The sequence below is a fragment of the Amblyomma mixtum genome, unplaced genomic scaffold (genome assembly GCF_055824585.1).
Source record: "Amblyomma mixtum isolate Tamu unplaced genomic scaffold, ASM5582458v1 scaffold_21, whole genome shotgun sequence".
Lineage (NCBI taxonomy): Eukaryota > Metazoa > Arthropoda > Arachnida > Ixodida > Ixodidae > Amblyomma > Amblyomma mixtum.
The window spans coordinates 187,119-207,118 of record NW_028317718.1 but is presented as its reverse complement, the minus strand read 5'-3'; the positions used below and the strand labels follow the sequence as shown (position 1 = coordinate 207,118).

At 60.8% G+C, this 20,000-nt stretch overlaps 2 non-coding genes across 2 annotated transcripts in view; both read right to left on the bottom strand.

Moving 5' to 3' along the window:
- LOC149324605 (5.8S ribosomal RNA) overlaps positions 1-25 on the bottom strand; it is a 153-nt gene extending 128 nt beyond the window's left edge. Inside the window, exon 1 of the ribosomal RNA XR_016286753.1 lies at positions 1-25. This exon is cut by the window's left edge and continues 128 nt beyond it. This is a non-coding gene — a ribosomal RNA (5.8S ribosomal RNA).
- A 1,775-nt stretch (positions 26-1,800) lies between these two features.
- On the bottom strand, positions 1,801-3,615 carry LOC149324604 (small subunit ribosomal RNA). Its single transcript, XR_016286715.1, has one exon. It is a non-coding gene; the product is annotated as a small subunit ribosomal RNA (ribosomal RNA).
- Between the last annotated feature and the right edge of the window lie 16,385 nt (positions 3,616-20,000).

The window sequence follows — 20,000 nt, the reverse complement described above, 5'->3', positions numbered from 1 at the left end:
ACCGAGTGATCCACCGCTTAGAGTCGTGCGTTTGGTTTGTTCAAATCCGTACAGTACAACCAGGGTTTTAGGCACCGGGCTTTTCCCCTGGTCTCCAGTCGCAGTTTCGACCGACGTCTTTCGCGCCTCGCAGCCGTCCGTTCGGCATGCTGCGCGTGCCTCAAAGCCAAAGCGAGCAAAGTCTCTCGAAGCTTTTGTGCGATAATGGCTTGCGCGTCACTAATAGGATGACGAGGCATTTGGCAACCACTAAGGCAGAAGTGCTGAGCCGACGCGTGACGCTCCAATTCCGGTCTTCATCAGAGGTGGGTCTTCTTGTGCCTTCTTGGGCACGCCCGCTCCGCCCGCACGGGCCTGACCGCAGAACACCTCGAAGCACCGGCGTTTGCTAGAAATATACATTCTTGGAGCTCTGTGCCACCGTCCTCACGCACCTTTCTGCGATCTGCAGCGACGCTACCCCCGGACTCCAGCAGCGGTTTTTTTTGTTGCTGTTCACACTCAACTGCTGTTCACATCTTTCAAGGCGAGTCATCACCGCCTACCGCTGCTGCACCCTTTTGTAGGGGAGGGGGTTTTCCCAACGCCCCCCGGTCCGGTCGCCCCCGGGTGCGCCATCGTGCTGCTCCCTACTCGACCATTTCGCCACATCATTGCTTCGCAAGGAGACAGGCACCGCCTAGCCGTGGCTACGCAGCGCGTACTTGGAACAAGCCGCAAAGCGGACGTTCATCAGTCTACTCCCGCAATAGGAGCCCACCGGCCACAGTGCCATGGACGGCGTTTCGGTAGCGCACCGACAGACTACTCGAAGGCTGGGAAGGACGAAGCAGCAAGAGAACCCGGCTGCCGCGAATGCGTTCAAAGTGCGGGATTATAATCCCTCGTCCTTTTCGGTCCCGGTGCCTCCTTTCGCGCCGTCGGCGCGGCGTCAGACTCCGCGCCCGCAGTGCGAGACCTTTCGCGCGCGGCCGTTCCCTGGGCCGCGCGCGTCCCGCCGCGTGCGCGTCGCGCAGAAGCGCAGTTTCCCAGCCAGCGAGCCGCGGTTCCTCTCGTACTTCGCAGCAGCCGCCGCCGTTCCCTTGGCAGCGGGCAGGCCTTTCCCTCGGCCCGCCTACCGACTGGTGGTCGCAACACGACAAAGCCAGCGAGCCGCGGTTCCTCTCGTACTTCGCAGCAGCCGCCGCCGTTCCCTTGGCAGCGGGCAGGCCTTTCCCTCGGCCCGCCTACCGACTCGTGGTCGCAACACGACAAAGCCAGCGAGCAGCGTTTCCTTTCGTACTTCGCAGCAGCCGCCGCCGTTCCCTTGGCAGCGGGCAGGCCTTTCCCTCGGCCCGCCTACCGACTCGTGGTCGCAACACGACAAAGCCAGCGAGCAGCGTTTCCTTTCGTACTTCGCAGCAGCCGCCGCCGTTCCCTTGGCAGCGGGCAGGCCTTTCCCTCGGCCCGCCTACCGACTCGTGGTCGCAACACGACAAAGCCAGCGAGCAGCGTTTCCTTTCGTACTTCGCAGCAGCCGCCGCCGTTCCCTTGGCAGCGGGCAGGCCTTTCCCTCGGCCTGCCTACCGGCTCTGTTTGCGCCTCTTCGACGGTTGTCGACAACCGAAAGCCCACCATGAGTGGTGCGTTACGCCGTTCAAACCTGCGGATACAGCCCGTCCGACTTTCCCTTGGTGACGGAGCTCCGCTGGGCGCAACAGTTTGTGCAGAGAAGCGGCTTCAGAATCTCGCAACTCCGCGGTTGAGGCCTTCCCCCGCTTATAAGTGGGGGCGGCGCCGGGTGTGACAAGCACAATCCGGTAATGATCCTTCCGCAGGTTCACCTACGGAAACCTTGTTACGACTTTTACTTCCTCTAAATGATCAAGTTTGGTCATCTTTCCAACAGACCGGCGCAACCGAAAGGCCGCGCCGGACATCGGTCCGAAGACCTCACTAAATCATTCAATCGGTAGTAGCGACGGGCGGTGTGTACAAAGGGCAGGGACGTAATCAACGCGAGCTTATGACTCGCGCTTACTGGGAATTCCTCGTTCAAGGGGAACAATTGCAAGCCCCTATCCCAATCACGAAAGAAGTTCCACGGGTTACCCAGTCTTTTCAGACAGGGATAAAGACACGCTGCTTCCTTCAGTGTAGCGCGCGTGCGGCCCCGGACATCTAAGGGCATCACAGACCTGTTATTGCTCTGTTTCGTGCGGCTAGGAGCCGCTTGTCCCTCTAAGAAGGTTGTAAGGTGCTGGGAACCCCGCACCTATTTAATAGGCTAGAGTCTCGTTCGTTATCGGAATTAACCAGACAAATCGCTCCACCAACTAAGAACGGCCATGCACCACCATCCACCGAATCAAGAAAGAGCTCTCAATCTGTCAATCCTCCCAGTGTCCGGGCCGGGTAAGTTTTCCCGTGTTGAGTCAAATTAAGCCGCAGGCTCCACTCCTGGTGGTGCCCTTCCGTCAATTCCTTTAAGTTTCAGCTTTGCAACCATACTTCCCCCGGAACCCAAATACTTTGGTTTCCCGGAAGCTGCCCGCCGAGTCATTTGAGTAACTCAGGCGGATCGCTGGTTGGCATCGTTTATGGTCAGAACTAGGGCGGTATCTGATCGCCTTCGAACCTCTGACTTTCGTTCTTGATCAAAGAAAACATTCTTGGCAAATGCTTTCGCAGTAGTTCGTCTTGCGACGGTCCAAGAATTTCACCTCTAGCGCCGCAATACGAATGCCCCCGTCTGTCCCTCTTAATCATTACCCCGTATTCCAAAAACCAACAGAACAGAAACGGGGTCTTGTTCTATTATTCCATGCAAGTTTATTCAGGCGACTCGCCTGCGTTGAGCACTCTAATTTTTTCAAAGTAAAAGCGCAGGCCACCTCGAGACGCACCAATGAAGGGCACCAAGAGAGGACCGGCATGATGTTCAGTCCGAGCCGTCGCATCGGGTAGATGCACTACTCGTCTGGAACTGAGATCCAACTACGAGCTTTTTAACCGCAGCAGCTTTAGTATACGCTATTGGAGCTGGAATTACCGCGGCTGCTGGCACCAGACTTGCCCTCCAATTGATCCTCGTTAAAGGATTTAGAGTGTACTCATTTCAATTACGGGGCCTCAAAAGAGTCCCGTATTGTTATTTTTCGTCACTACCTCCCCGTGCCGGGAGTGGGTAATTTGCGCGCCTGCTGCCTTCCTTGGATGTGGTAGCCGTTTCTCAGGCTCCCTCTCCGGAATCGAACCCTGATTCTCCGTTACCCGTAACAACCATGGTAGGCAAGTAACCTACCATCGAAAGTTGATAAGGCAGACACTTGAAAGAAACGTCGCCGGCTCATGGCCATGCGATCAGCACAAAGTTATCCAGAGTCACCACAGAGTACGGGCAGAGCCCGATGGGTCTTGGTCTAATAAAAGCGCCCGTCAGCCAAAGGCCTTCAGGCTCAATGCATGTATTAGCTCTAGAATTGCCACAGTTGTCCAAGTAGAAAGAAACGATCTAAGGAACCATAACTGATTTAATGAGCCATTCGCGGTTTCGCCTTATTTCGGCATGTACTTAGACATGCATGGCTTAATCTTTGAGACAAGCATATGATTACTGGCAGGATCAACCAGGTATGATGCATAGGCATTCCCTTTTCGCCCCAGAAGGGTGCCTCGTCGCCGCCGATAGGGCCGCCATAAACCCCCAGCGCGCGACGCATCTTTTTCGCGGCAGCTTGCGCTGCCCGTGCATCGTTCGAGCTCGCTGCGGCATCCGACCCGTAGGTACGGCAATCGCCACGCGGCAAGAGAGCACGTGTGCCTTTAGGCAAAGCATTTGTAACGCGCCCACCAGTGCGCACATCGGCCTCTAGGGCCGCAGCATTAGGCAACTGGACGGCGCTTGCTGCGTAGCCGAGACGGCCAAGCCGCCAGACGACGGGACACGCCCGCGTCTTCGGCGCGCTCGCACGGAATCGAGTCCGGGTAGCACGGAACACACCTCGTAAAACGTGGAAACAGCGTCGTCCGACAACCAGCCCCTATCGCAGACGCGGATGAGGCTGCAGACGAATGCCGTGGGGTCCGAGGGACGGGGACACGCTGGGCACGAGGCCGCATATCAGACCCGGTCACGGCGCGCACACGCGGGCGCGCGCCGCCGACTGCTCCACTGGGACCCCCATATAATAGCAGCGATAAGTACCCAGACCTCCGTGGGTGAGTAAATCGCCGTACTCGTGCCACTTTCGCCGCAAGGGCCGCACAAATCGTGCGCGCTTTGCCGCGGCATCACAACGCCGCGCTTCCGCGGCGCCCCGCACGAGCCGTACTCGTGGACATAGCCGTCGGGCGAACCGCCGTACTCGAGGCGCGTTCGCCGCAAGAGCCGCTCAAATCGTGCGCGCTTTCCTGCGGCATCGCACGAAAGCGCTGCCCCGGCGCCCCGCACGAGCCGTACTCGTGGACATTGTCATCGGGCGAACCGCCGTACTCGAGGCGCGTTGGCGGCAAGACCCCCACAAATCGTGCGCGCTTTGCTGCGGCATCGCACAAAAGCGCATCCCCGGCGCCCCGCACGAGCCGTACTCGTGGACATAGCCGTCGGGCGAAGCGCCGTACTCGAGGCGCGTTCGCCGCAAGAGCCGCTCAAATCGTGCGCGCTTTCCTGCGGCATCGCACGAAAGCGCTGCCCCGGCGCCCCGCACGAGCCGTACTCGTGGACATGGTCATCGGGCGAACCGCCGTACTCGAGGCGCGTTCGCCGCAAGAGCCGCTCAAATCGTGCGCGCTTTCCTGCGGCATCGCACGAAAGCGCTGCCCCGGCGCCCCGCACGAGCCGTACTCGTGGACATGGTCATCGGGCGAACCGCCGTACTCGAGGCGCGTTCGCCGCAAGAGCCGCTCAAATCGTGCACGCTTTCCTGCGGCATCGCACGAAAGCGCTGCCCCGGCGCCCCGCACGAGCCGTACTCGTGGACATAGCCGTCGGGCGAACCGCCGTACTCGAGGCGCGTTCGCCGCAAGAGCCGCTCAAAACGTGCGCGCTTTCCTGCGGCATCGCACAAAAGCGCTTCCCCGGCGCCCCGCACGAGCCGTACTCGTGGACATTGTCATCGGGCCAACCGCCGTACTCGAGGCGCGTTGGCGGCAAGAGCCCCTCAAATCGAGCGCGCTTTGCTGCGGCATCGCAAAAAAGCACTTCCGCGGCGCCCCGCACGAGCCGTACTCGTGGACATTGTCATCGGGCGAACCGCCGTACTCGAGGAGCGTTCGCCGCAAAAGCCACTCAAATCGTGCGCGCTTTGCTGCGGCATCGCACAACCGCGCTTCCGCGGCGCCCCGCACGAGCCGTACTCGTGGACATAGCCGTCGGGCGAGCCGCCGTACTCGAGGCGCGTTCGCCGCAAAACTCGCATAAATAATGCACAAACTCATGAAAATCACATCTGCCGAGGCCGCCTAAAGCCCGAATTCACCTCCCGGGCGTCGAGAGGTCCGTTTCGGACTTTGCTGACAAAGCGGACGCTTTACTGTTTCGCGTCTGCCTAGGCGGTATGCCCCCTTATATATGCAGCGATAAGTACCCAGACCCCCGCGGGTCATAAGCGCGTCTACCGGAGCGGGCTTCAAACGAACGTAACTCTGCCTTCCGTTGCGCGAAAGGGACGGGAAAGGTCTCAAAATATTCGCCTTTCTCAGCCCCACACGCGGAACTAAAAATTGAGCGGCTGCGCCCACGGGAACGGCCGTGAACATTCGAAAAGGCGGCCCCTTGCGAACCTGGTCAATCACCCGCTGCTCCGGCTACAGTGGAAGCAGCGGGTCGAGGAGGACTGCACAAGATGGGCGGCAGCGCGGCCGACACGTGGCGTAAATTTCGTCTCGTTCCGCCAGGTGAAAGTGCCTTTAAATATTCGAAAACCGTTTACCGCGTCCGCCGGGGAGGCAACCGCGTCTGCCTAGGCGGGACCGCGTCTGCCTAGGCGAGCTTCAAACGAGCGTAACTCTCACTTGCGTTGCGCGAAAGGGACGAGAAAGGTCTCAAAATGCTCGCCTTTCTCAGCCCCACACGCGGATCTAAAAATGGAGCGGATTCGTCCACGGGAACGGCCGCGAAGATTAGAAAAGGCGGCCCCTTGCGAGCCTGGTCAATCACCTGCTGCTCCGGCTACAGTGCAAGCAGCGAGTCCGCGATAACTGCACAAGATGCGCGCCGGCGCGGCCGAACCGTGGCGTAAATTTCGTCGCGCTCCGCCAGTTCAAAGTGCCTTTAAAAATTCGAAGACAATTTACCGCGTCTGCCTAGGCGGGACCGCGTCTGCCTAGGCGAGCTTCAAACGAGCGCAACTCTCACTTGCGTTGCGCGAAACGGACGGGAAAGGTCTCAAAATGTTCGCCTTTCTCAGCCCAACGCGCGCAACTAGAAATTGAGCGGCTGCGCTCAAGGCAACGGCCGCGAGAATTCGAAAAGGCGGCCCCTTGCGATACTGGTCAATCGCCCGCTGCTCCGGCTGCAGTGGACGCAGCGGGTCGGCGATGACTGCACAAGATGCGCGCCGGCGCGGCCGAACCGTGGCGTAAATTTCGTCGCGCTCCGCCAGTTCAAAGTGCCTTTAAAAATTCGAAGACCGTTTACCGCGTCCGCCGGGGAGGCAACCGCGTCTGCCTAGGCGGGACCGCGTCTGCCTAGGCGAGCTTCAAACGAGCGTAACTCTCACTTGCGTTGCGCGAAACGGACGGGAAAGGTCTCAAAATGTTCGCCTTTCTCAGCCCAACGCGCGGAACTAAAAATGGAGCGGATTCGCCCACGGGAACGGCCGCGAAGATTAGAAAAGGCGGCCCCTTGCGATACTGGTCAATCGCCCGCTGCTCCGGCTACAGTGCAAGCAGCGAGTCCGCGATGACAGCACAAGATGCGCGCCGGCGCGGCCGAACCGTGGCGTAAATTTGGTCGCGCTCCGCCAGTTCAAAGTGCCTTTAAAAACTCGAAGACCATTTACCGCGTCCGCCGGGGAGGCAACCGCGTCTGCCTAGGCGAGCTTCAAACGAGCGTAACTCTCACTTGCGTTGGGCGAAAGGGACGGGAAAGGTCTCAAAATGTTCGCCTTTCTCAGCCCCACACGCGGATCTAAAAATGGAGCGGATTCGCCCACGGGAACGGCCGCGAAGATTAGAAAAGGCGGCCCCTTGCGAGACTGCTCAATCGCCCGCTGCTCCGGCTACAGTGCAAGCAGCGGGTCGGCGATGACTGCACAAGATGCGCGCCGGCGCGGCCGAACCGTGGCGTAAATTTGGTCGCGCTCCGCCAGTTCAAAGTGCCTTTAAAAACTCGAAGACCGTTTACCGCGTCCGCCGGGGAGGCAACCGCGTCTGCCTAGGCGGGACCGCGTCTGCCTAGGCGAGCTTCAAACGAGCGTAACTCTCACTTGCGTTGCGCGAAAGGGACGGGAAAGGTCTCAAAATATTCGCCTCTCTCAGCCCAACACGCGGAACTAAAAATTGAGCGGCTGCGCCCACGGGAACAGCCGCGAAGATTAGAAAAGGCGGCCCCTTGCGAGCCTGGTCAATCGCCCGCTGCTCCGGCTGCAGTGGAAGCAGCGAGTCGGCGATGACTGCACAAGATGCGCGCCGGCGCGGCCGAACCGTGGCGTAAATTTCGTCGCGCTCCGCCAGTTCAAAGTGCCTTTAAAAATTCGAAGACCGTTTACCGCGTCCGCCGGGGAGGCAACCGCGTCTGCCTAGGCGGGACCGCGTCTGCCTAGGCGAGCTTCAAACGAGCGTAACTCTCACTTGCGTTGCGCGAAAGGGACGAGAAAGGTCTCAAAATGTTCGCCTTTCTCAGCCCAACGCGCGGAACTAAAAATGGAGCGGATTCGCCCACGGCAGCGGCCGCGAAGATTAGAAAAGGCGGCCCCTTGCGAGCCTGGTCAATCACCCGCTGCTCCGGCTACAGTGCAAGCAGCGAGTCCGCGATGACAGCACAAGATGCGCGCCGGCGCGGCCGAACCGTGGCGTAAATTTGGTCGCGCTCCGCCAGTTCAAAGTGCCTTTAAAAACTCGAAGACCATTTACCGCGTCCGCCGGGGAGGCAACCGCGTCTGCCTAGGCGGGACCGCGTCTGCCTAGGCGAGCTTCAAACGAGCGTAACTCTCACTTGCGTTGCGCGAAAGGGACGGGAAAGGCCTCAAAATGTTCGCCTTTCTCAGCCCCACACGCGGATCTAAAAATGGAGCGGATTCGCCCACGGGAACGGCCGCGAAGATTAGAAAAGGCGGCCCCTTGCGAGCCTGGTCAATCACCTGCTGCTCCGGCTACAGTGCAAGCAGCGAGTCCGCGATAACTGCACAAGATGCGCGCCGGCGCGGCCGAACCGTGGCGTAAATTTCGTCGCGCTCCGCCAGTTCAAAGTGCCTTTAAAAATTCGAAGACCATTTACCGCGTCCGCCGGGGAGGCAACCGCGTCTGCCTAGGCGGGACCGCGTCTGCCTAGGCGAGCTTCAAACGAGCGTAACTCTCACTTGCGTTGCGCGAAAGGGACGGGAAAGGCCTCAAAATGTTCGCCTTTCTCGGCCCCACACGCGGATCTAAAAATGGAGCGGATTCGCCCACGGGAACGGCCGCGAAGATTAGAAAAGGCGGCCCCTTGCGAGCCTGGTCAATCACGTGCTGCTCCGGCTACAGTGCAAGCAGCGAGTCCGCGATAACTGCACAAGATGCGCGCCGGCGCGGCCGAACCGTGGCGTAAATTTCGTCGCGCTCCGCCAGTTCAAAGTGCCTTTAAAAATTCGAAGACCATTTACCGCGTCTGCCTAGGCGGGACCGCGTCTGCCTAGGCGAGCTTCAAACGAGCGTAACTCTCACTTGCGTTGCGCGAAAGGGACGGGAAAGGTCTCAAAATGTTCGCCTTTCTCGGCCCCACACGCGGATCTAAAAATGGAGCGGATTCGCCCACGGGAACGGCCGCGAAGATTAGAAAAGGCGGCCCCTTGCGAGCCTGGTCAATCACGTGCTGCTCCGGCTACAGTGCAAGCAGCGAGTCCGCGATAACTGCACAAGATGCGCGCCGGCGCGGCCGAACCGTGGCGTAAATTTCGTCGCGCTCCGCCAGTTCAAAGTGCCTTTAAAAATTCGAAGACCATTTACCGCGTCTGCCTAGGCGGGACCGCGTCTGCCTAGGCGAGCTTCAAACGAGCGTAACTCTCACTTGCGTTGCGCGAAAGGGACGGGAAAGGTCTCAAAATGTTCGCCTTTCTCGGCCCCACACGCGGATCTAAAAATGGAGCGGATTCGCCCACGGGAACGGCCGCGAAGATTAGAAAAGGCGGCCCCTTGCGAGCCTGGTCAATCACCTGCTGCTCCGGCTACAGTGCAAGCAGCGAGTCCGCGATAACTGCACAAGATGCGCGCCTGCGCGGCCGAACCGTGGCGTAAATTTCGTCGCGTTCCGCCAGTTCAAAGTGCCTTTAAAAATTCGAAGACCATTTACCGCGTCTGCCTAGGCGGGACCGCGTCTGCCTAGGCGAGCTTCAAACGAGCGTAACTCTCACTTGCGTTGCGCGAAAGGGACGGGAAAGGTCTCAAAATGTTCGCCTTTCTCAGCCCCACACGCGGAACTAAAAATTGAGCGGCTGCGCCCACGGGAACCGCCGCGACGATTAGAAAAGGCGGCCCCTTGCGAGCCTGGTCAATCACCTGCTGCTCCGGCTACAGTGCAAGCAGCGAGTCCGCGATAACTGCACAAGATGCGCGCCTGCGCGGCCGAACCGTGGCGTAAATTTGGTCGCGCTCCGCCAGTTCAAAGTGCCTTTAAAAACTCGAAGACCGTTTACCGCGTCCGCCGGGGAGGCAACCGCGTCTGCCTAGGCGGGACCGCGTCTGCCTAGGCGAGCTTCAAACGAGCGTAACTCTCACTTGCGTTGCGCGAAAGGGACGGGAAAGGTCTCAAAATGTTCGCCTCTCTCAGCCCAACGCGCGGAACTAGAAATTGAGCGGCTGCGCCCACGGGAACCGCCGCGAAGACTAGAAAAGGCGGCCCCTTGCGAGCCTGGTCAATCACCTGCTGCTCCGGCTACAGTGCAAGCAGCGAGTCCGCGATAACTGCACAAGATGCGCGCCGGCGCGGCCGAACCGTGGCGTAAATTTCGTCGCGCTCCGCCAGTTCAAAGTGCCTTTAAAAATTCGAAGACCATTTACCGCGTCTGCCTAGGCGGGACCGCGTCTGCCTAGGCGAGCTTCAAACGAGCGTAACTCTCACTCGCGTTGCGCGAAAGGGACGAGAAAGGTCTCAAAATGTTCGCCTTTCTCAGCCCCACACGCGGATCTAAAAATGGAGCGGATTCGCCCACGGGAACGGCCGCGAAGATTACAAAAGGCGGCCCCTTGCGAGCCTGGTCAATCGCCCGCTGCTCCGGCTGCATTGGAAGCAGCGAGTCGGCGATGACTGCACAAGATGCGTCGCGGTGCGGCCGACACGTGGCGTAAATTTCGTCGCGTTCCGCCAGTTAAAAGTGCCCTTAAAAGTTCGAAGACCATTCACCGCGTCCGCCGGGGAGGCAACCGCGTCTGCCTAGGCGGGACCGCGTCTGCCTAGGCGAGCTTCAAACGAGCGTAACTCTGCCTTGCGTTGCGCGAAAGGGACGGGAGAGGTCTCAAAATGTTCGCCCTTCTCAGCCCAACGCGCGCAACTAAAAACTGAGCGGCTGCGCTCAAGGCGACGGCCGCGAGAATTCGAAAAGGCGGCCCCTTGCGAGACTGGTCAATCACCCGCTGCTCCGGCTACATTGGAAGCAGCGGGTCGGGGATGACTGCACAAGATGGGCGGCAGCGCGGCCGACACGTGGCGTAAATTTCGTCTCGTTCCGCCAGGTGAAAGTGCCTTTAAATATTCGAAAACCGTTTACCGCGTCCGCCGGGGAGGCAACCGCGTCTGCCTAGGCGGGACCGCGTCTGCCTAGGCGAGCTTCAAACGAGCGTAACTCTCACTTGCGTTGCGCGAAAGGGACGAGAAAGGTCTCAAAATGCTCGCCTTTCTCAGCCCCACACGCGGATCTAAAAATGGAGCGGATTCGTCCACGGGAACGGCCGCGAAGATTAGAAAAGGCGGCCCCTTGCGAGCCTGGTCAATCACCTGCTGCTCCGGCTACAGTGCAAGCAGCGAGTCCGCGATAACTGCACAAGATGCGCGCCGGCGCGGCCGAACCGTGGCGTAAATTTCGTCGCGCTCCGCCAGTTCAAAGTGCCTTTAAAAATTCGAAGACAATTTACCGCGTCTGCCTAGGCGGGACCGCGTCTGCCTAGGCGAGCTTCAAACGAGCGCAACTCTCACTTGCGTTGCGCGAAACGGACGGGAAAGGTCTCAAAATGTTCGCCTTTCTCAGCCCAACGCGCGCAACTAGAAATTGAGCGGCTGCGCTCAAGGCAACGGCCGCGAGAATTCGAAAAGGCGGCCCCTTGCGATACTGGTCAATCGCCCGCTGCTCCGGCTGCAGTGGACGCAGCGGGTCGGCGATGACTGCACAAGATGCGCGCCGGCGCGGCCGAACCGTGGCGTAAATTTCGTCGCGCTCCGCCAGTTCAAAGTGCCTTTAAAAATTCGAAGACCGTTTACCGCGTCCGCCGGGGAGGCAACCGCGTCTGCCTAGGCGGGACCGCGTCTGCCTAGGCGAGCTTCAAACGAGCGTAACTCTCACTTGCGTTGCGCGAAACGGACGGGAAAGGTCTCAAAATGTTCGCCTTTCTCAGCCCAACGCGCGGAACTAAAAATGGAGCGGATTCGCCCACGGGAACGGCCGCGAAGATTAGAAAAGGCGGCCCCTTGCGATACTGGTCAATCGCCCGCTGCTCCGGCTACAGTGCAAGCAGCGAGTCCGCGATGACAGCACAAGATGCGCGCCGGCGCGGCCGAACCGTGGCGTAAATTTGGTCGCGCTCCGCCAGTTCAAAGTGCCTTTAAAAACTCGAAGACCATTTACCGCGTCCGCCGGGGAGGCAACCGCGTCTGCCTAGGCGAGCTTCAAACGAGCGTAACTCTCACTTGCGTTGGGCGAAAGGGACGGGAAAGGTCTCAAAATGTTCGCCTTTCTCAGCCCCACACGCGGATCTAAAAATGGAGCGGATTCGCCCACGGGAACGGCCGCGAAGATTAGAAAAGGCGGCCCCTTGCGAGACTGCTCAATCGCCCGCTGCTCCGGCTACAGTGCAAGCAGCGGGTCGGCGATGACTGCACAAGATGCGCGCCGGCGCGGCCGAACCGTGGCGTAAATTTGGTCGCGCTCCGCCAGTTCAAAGTGCCTTTAAAAACTCGAAGACCGTTTACCGCGTCCGCCGGGGAGGCAACCGCGTCTGCCTAGGCGGGACCGCGTCTGCCTAGGCGAGCTTCAAACGAGCGTAACTCTCACTTGCGTTGCGCGAAAGGGACGGGAAAGGTCTCAAAATATTCGCCTCTCTCAGCCCAACACGCGGAACTAAAAATTGAGCGGCTGCGCCCACGGGAACAGCCGCGAAGATTAGAAAAGGCGGCCCCTTGCGAGCCTGGTCAATCGCCCGCTGCTCCGGCTGCAGTGGAAGCAGCGAGTCGGCGATGACTGCACAAGATGCGCGCCGGCGCGGCCGAACCGTGGCGTAAATTTCGTCGCGCTCCGCCAGTTCAAAGTGCCTTTAAAAATTCGAAGACCGTTTACCGCGTCCGCCGGGGAGGCAACCGCGTCTGCCTAGGCGGGACCGCGTCTGCCTAGGCGAGCTTCAAACGAGCGTAACTCTCACTTGCGTTGCGCGAAAGGGACGAGAAAGGTCTCAAAATGTTCGCCTTTCTCAGCCCAACGCGCGGAACTAAAAATGGAGCGGATTCGCCCACGGCAGCGGCCGCGAAGATTAGAAAAGGCGGCCCCTTGCGAGCCTGGTCAATCACCCGCTGCTCCGGCTACAGTGCAAGCAGCGAGTCCGCGATGACAGCACAAGATGCGCGCCGGCGCGGCCGAACCGTGGCGTAAATTTGGTCGCGCTCCGCCAGTTCAAAGTGCCTTTAAAAACTCGAAGACCATTTACCGCGTCCGCCGGGGAGGCAACCGCGTCTGCCTAGGCGGGACCGCGTCTGCCTAGGCGAGCTTCAAACGAGCGTAACTCTCACTTGCGTTGCGCGAAAGGGACGGGAAAGGCCTCAAAATGTTCGCCTTTCTCAGCCCCACACGCGGATCTAAAAATGGAGCGGATTCGCCCACGGGAACGGCCGCGAAGATTAGAAAAGGCGGCCCCTTGCGAGCCTGGTCAATCACCTGCTGCTCCGGCTACAGTGCAAGCAGCGAGTCCGCGATAACTGCACAAGATGCGCGCCGGCGCGGCCGAACCGTGGCGTAAATTTCGTCGCGCTCCGCCAGTTCAAAGTGCCTTTAAAAATTCGAAGACCATTTACCGCGTCCGCCGGGGAGGCAACCGCGTCTGCCTAGGCGGGACCGCGTCTGCCTAGGCGAGCTTCAAACGAGCGTAACTCTCACTTGCGTTGCGCGAAAGGGACGGGAAAGGTCTCAAAATGTTCGCCTTTCTCGGCCCCACACGCGGATCTAAAAATGGAGCGGATTCGCCCACGGGAACGGCCGCGAAGATTAGAAAAGGCGGCCCCTTGCGAGCCTGGTCAATCACGTGCTGCTCCGGCTACAGTGCAAGCAGCGAGTCCGCGATAACTGCACAAGATGCGCGCCGGCGCGGCCGAACCGTGGCGTAAATTTCGTCGCGCTCCGCCAGTTCAAAGTGCCTTTAAAAATTCGAAGACCATTTACCGCGTCTGCCTAGGCGGGACCGCGTCTGCCTAGGCGAGCTTCAAACGAGCGTAACTCTCACTTGCGTTGCGCGAAAGGGACGGGAAAGGTCTCAAAATGTTCGCCTTTCTCGGCCCCACACGCGGATCTAAAAATGGAGCGGATTCGCCCACGGGAACGGCCGCGAAGATTAGAAAAGGCGGCCCCTTGCGAGCCTGGTCAATCACGTGCTGCTCCGGCTACAGTGCAAGCAGCGAGTCCGCGATAACTGCACAAGATGCGCGCCGGCGCGGCCGAACCGTGGCGTAAATTTCGCCGCGCTCCGCCAGTTCAAAGTGCCTTTAAAAATTCGAAGACCATTTACCGCGTCTGCCTAGGCGGGACCGCGTCTGCCTAGGCGAGCTTCAAACGAGCGTAACTCTCACTTGCGTTGCGCGAAAGGGACGGGAAAGGTCTCAAAATGTTCGCCTTTCTCGGCCCCACACGCGGATCTAAAAATGGAGCGGATTCGCCCACGGGAACGGCCGCGAAGATTAGAAAAGGCGGCCCCTTGCGAGCCTGGTCAATCACCTGCTGCTCCGGCTACAGTGCAAGCAGCGAGTCCGCGATAACTGCACAAGATGCGCGCCTGCGCGGCCGAACCGTGGCGTAAATTTCGTCGCGTTCCGCCAGTTCAAAGTGCCTTTAAAAATTCGAAGACCATTTACCGCGTCTGCCTAGGCGGGACCGCGTCTGCCTAGGCGAGCTTCAAACGAGCGTAACTCTCACTTGCGTTGCGCGAAAGGGACGGGAAAGGTCTCAAAATGTTCGCCTTTCTCAGCCCCACACGCGGAACTAAAAATTGAGCGGCTGCGCCCACGGGAACCGCCGCGAAGATTAGAAAAGGCGGCCCCTTGCGAGCCTGGTCAATCACCTGCTGCTCCGGCTACAGTGCAAGCAGCGAGTCCGCGATAACTGCACAAGATGCGCGCCTGCGCGGCCGAACCGTGGCGTAAATTTGGTCGCGCTCCGCCAGTTCAAAGTGCCTTTAAAAACTCGAAGACCGTTTACCGCGTCCGCCGGGGAGGCAACCGCGTCTGCCTAGGCGGGACCGCGTCTGCCTAGGCGAGCTTCAAACGAGCGTAACTCTCACTTGCGTTGCGCGAAAGGGACGGGAAAGGTCTCAAAATGTTCGCCTCTCTCAGCCCAACGCGCGGAACTAGAAATTGAGCGGCTGCGCCCACGGGAACCGCCGCGAAGACTAGAAAAGGCGGCCCCTTGCGAGCCTGGTCAATCACCTGCTGCTCCGGCTACAGTGCAAGCAGCGAGTCCGCGATAACTGCACAAGATGCGCGCCGGCGCGGCCGAACCGTGGCGTAAATTTCGTCGCGCTCCGCCAGTTCAAAGTGCCTTTAAAAATTCGAAGACCATTTACCGCGTCTGCCTAGGCGGGACCGCGTCTGCCTAGGCGAGCTTCAAACGAGCGTAACTCTCACTCGCGTTGCGCGAAAGGGACGAGAAAGGTCTCAAAATGTTCGCCTTTCTCAGCCCCACACGCGGATCTAAAAATGGAGCGGATTCGCCCACGGGAACGGCCGCGAAGATTACAAAAGGCGGCCCCTTGCGAGCCTGGTCAATCGCCCGCTGCTCCGGCTGCATTGGAAGCAGCGAGTCGGCGATGACTGCACAAGATGCGTCGCGGTGCGGCCGACACGTGGCGTAAATTTCGTCGCGTTCCGCCAGTTAAAAGTGCCCTTAAAAGTTCGAAGACCGTTCACCGCGTCCGCCGGGGAGGCAACCGCGTCTGCCTAGGCGGGACCGCGTCTGCCTAGGCGAGCTTCAAACGAGCGTAACTCTGCCTTGCGTTGCGCGAAAGGGACGGGAGAGGTCTCAAAATGTTCGCCCTTCTCAGCCCAACGCGCGCAACTAAAAACTGAGCGGCTGCGCTCAAGGCGACGGCCGCGAGAATTCGAAAAGGCGGCCCCTTGCGAGACTGGTCAATCACCCGCTGCTCCGGCTACATTGGAAGCAGCGGGTCGGGGATGACTGCACAAGATGCGCGCCGGCGCGGCCGACGCGTGGCGTAAATTTCGTCGCGTTCCGCCAGGTAAAAGTGCCTCTAAAAACTCGAAGACCATTTACCGCGTTCGCCGGGGAGGGAACCGCGTCTGCCTAGGCGGGACCGCGTCTGCCTAGGCGAGACTGTTGAATCGCCCCTATCTCGAGCGAGAATGGCAGGAAAACGACGGGACCGGTGGCAAAAGATTCGCCTGCACACTGACTTCAAATTCGTAGGCTTGAGACATAGGGGCCGGCCGTGAAAAGTTTGAAATGGTCAAAGTCTCCCTGTCGCGAGCGGTTAATCGCCCGCTGCTCCGACCGCAATGTGATGATCGAAAAAGATGCGCCGCAGCGCGGCCGACGCGGCGCTGTAAAATTCGTCGTGCTCCGCCAAAGAAAAGGACCTTTAAAAATTCGAAAACCCCGTACCGCGTCTGCCTAGGCGATACCGTTCAATCGCACGTATCTCGGCCCAGACTGGCAGCAAAGTGACGAGATTGGTAACAAAAGATTCGCCTTTGAACGCCCTACACAGGGAAGGCAAAGTCGCAAACGACTTTCGTCCCGCGTCGGCCGGGGCGAACGCGCCCGAACGGCAAAGTCCGAATAAAGCGACCCCGTCTACCGGGGCAGACGCGCCCGAACGGCAAAGTCCGAAAGAGGCGACCCCGTCTACCGGGGCAGACGCGCCCGAACGGCAAAGTCCGAAAGAGGCGACCCCGTCTACCGGGGCAGACGCGCCCGAACGGCAAAGTCCGAATAAAGCGACCCCGTCTACCGGGGCAGACGCGCCCGAACGGCAAAGTCCGAATAAAGCGACCCCGTCTACCGGGGCAGACGCGCCCGAACGGCAAAGTCCGAATAAAGCGACCCCGTCTACCGGGGCAGACGCGCCGGAACGGCAAAGTCCGAAAGAGGCAACCCCGTCTACCGGGGCAGACGCGCCCGAACGGCAAAGTCCGAATAAAGCGACCCCGTCTACCGGGCCAGACGCGCCCGAACGGCAAAGTCCGAATAAAGCGACCCCGTCTACCGGGGCAGACGCGCCCGAACGGCAAAGTCCGAATAAAGCGACCCCGTCTACCGGGGCAGACGCGCCGGAACGGCAAAGTCCGAAAGAGGCAACCCCGTCTACCGGGGCAGACGCGCCCGAACGGCAAAGTCCGAATAAAGCGACCCCGTCTACCGGGCCAGACGCGCCCGAACGGCAAAGTCCGAAAGAGGCGACCCCGTCTACCGGGGCAGACGCGCCCGAACGGCAAAGTCCGAAAGAGGCGACCCCGTCTACCGGGGCAGACGCGCCCGAACGGCAAAGTCCGAATAAAGCGACCCCGTCTACCGGGGCAGACGCGCCCGAACGGCAAAGTCCGAATAAAGCGACCCCGTCTACCGGGGCAGACGCGCCGGAACGGCAAAGTCCGAAAGAGGCAACCCCGTCTACCGGGGCAGACGCGCCCGAACGGCAAAGTCCGAAAGAGGCAACCCCGTCTACCGGGGCAGACGCGCCCGAACGGCAAAGTCCGAATAAAGCGACCCCGTCTACCGGGCCAGACGCGCCCGAACGGCAAAGTCCGAAAGAGGCGACCCCGTCTACCGGGGCAGACGCGCCCGAACGGCAAAGTCCGAAAGAGGCGACCCCGTCTACCGGGGCAGACGCGCCCGAACGGCAAAGTCCGAATAAAGCGACCCCGTCTACCGGGGCAGACGCGCCCGAACGGCAAAGTCCGAATAAAGCGACCCCGTCTACCGGGGCAGACGCGCCGGAACGGCAAAGTCCGAAAGAGGCAACCCCGTCTACCGGGGCAGACGCGCCCGAACGGCAAAGTCCGAATAAAGCGACCCCGTCTACCGGGGCAGACGCGCCCGAACGGCAAAGTCCGAATAAAGCGACCCCGTCTACCGGGCCAGACGCGCCCGAACGGCAAAGTCCGAAAGAGGCGACCCCGTCTACCGGGGCAGACGCGCCCGAACGGCAAAGTCCGAAAGAGGCGACCCCGTCTACCGGGGCAGACGCGCCGGAACGGCAAAGTCCGAAAGAGGCAACCCCGTCTACCGGGGCAGACGCGCCCGAACGGCAAAGTCCGAATAAAGCGACCCCGTCTACCGGGCCAGACGCGCCCGAACGGCAAAGTCCGAATAAAGCGACCCCGTCTACCGGGGCAGACGCGCCCGAACGGCAAAGTCCGAATAAAGCGACCCCGTCTACCGGGGCAGACGCGCCGGAACGGCAAAGTCCGAAAGAGGCAACCCCGTCTACCGGGGCAGACGCGCCCGAACGGCAAAGTCCGAATAAAGCGACCCCGTCTACCGGGCCAGACGCGCCCGAACGGCAAAGTCCGAAAGAGGCGACCCCGTCTACCGGGGCAGACGCGCCCGAACGGCAAAGTCCGAAAGAGGCGACCCCGTCTACCGGGGCAGACGCGCCCGAACGGCAAAGTCCGAATAAAGCGACCCCGTCTACCGGGGCAGACGCGCCCGAACGGCAAAGTCCGAATAAAGCGACCCCGTCTACCGGGGCAGACGCGCCGGAACGGCAAAGTCCGAAAGAGGCAACCCCGTCTACCGGGGCAGACGCGCCCGAACGGCAAAGTCCGAAAGAGGCGACCCCGTCTACCGGGGCAGACGCGCCCGAACGGCAAAGTCCGAAAGAGGCGACCCCGTCTACCGGGGCAGACGCGCCCGAACGGCAAAGTCCGAATAAAGCGACCCCGTCTACCGGGGCAGACGCGCCCGAACGGCAAAGTCCGAATAAAGCGACCCCGTCTACCGGGGCAGACGCGCCGGAACGGCAAAGTCCGAAAGAGGCAACCCCGTCTACCGGGGCAGACGCGCCCGAACGGCAAAGTCCGAATAAAGCGACCCCGTCTACCGGGCCAGACGCGCCCGAACGGCAAAGTCCGAATAAAGCGACCCCGTCTACCGGGGCAGACGCGCCCGAACGGCAAAGTCCGAATAAAGCGACCCCGTCTACCGGGGCAGACGCGCCGGAACGGCAAAGTCCGAAAGAGGCAACCCCGTCTACCGGGGCAGACGCGCCCGAACGGCAAAGTCCGAATAAAGCGACCCCGTCTACCGGGCCAGACGCGCCCGAACGGCAAAGTCCGAAAGAGGCGACCCCGTCTACCGGGGCAGACGCGCCCGAACGGCAAAGTCCGAAAGAGGCGACCCCGTCTACCGGGGCAGACGCGCCCGAACGGCAAAGTCCGAATAAAGCGACCCCGTCTACCGGGGCAGACGCGCCCGAACGGCAAAGTCCGAATAAAGCGACCCCGTCTACCGGGGCAGACGCGCCGGAACGGCAAAGTCCGAAAGAGGCAACCCCGTCTACCGGGGCAGACGCGCCGGAACGGCAAAGTCCGAAAGAGGCAACCCCGTCTACCGGGGCAGACGCGCCCGAACGGCAAAGTCCGAATAAAGCGACCCCGTCTACCGGGCCAGACGCGCCCGAACGGCAAAGTCCGAAAGAGGCGACCCCGTCTACCGGGGCAGACGCGCCCGAACGGCAAAGTCCGAAAGAGGCGACCCCGTCTACCGGGGCAGACGCGCCCGAACGGCAAAGTCCGAATAAAGCGACCCCGTCTACCGGGGCAGACGCGCCCGAACGGCAAAGTCCGAATAAAGCGACCCCGTCTACCGGGGCAGACGCGCCGGAACGGCAAAGTCCGAAAGAGGCAACCCCGTCTACCGGGGCAGACGCGCCCGAACGGCAAAGTCCGAATAAAGCGACCCCGTCTACCGGGGCAGACGCGCCCGAACGGCAAAGTCCGAATAAAGCGACCCCGTCTACCGGGCCAGACGCGCCCGAACGGCAAAGTCCGAAAGAGGCGACCCCGTCTACCGGGGCAGACGCGCCCGAACGGCAAAGTCCGAAAGAGGCGACCCCGTCTACCGGGGCAGACGCGCCGGAACGGCAAAGTCCGAAAGAGGCAACCCCGTCTACCGGGGCAGACGCGCCCGAACGGCAAAGTCCGAATAAAGCGACCCCGTCTACCGGGCCAGACGCGCCCGAACGGCAAAGTCCGAATAAAGCGACCCCGTCTACCGGGGCAGACGCGCCCGAACGGCAAAGTCCGAATAAAGCGACCCCGTCTACCGGGGCAGACGCGCCGGAACGGCAAAGTCCGAAAGAGGCAACCCCGTCTACCGGGGCAGACGCGCCCGAACGGCAAAGTCCGAATAAAGCGACCCCGTCTACCGGGCCAGACGCGCCCGAACGGCAAAGTCCGA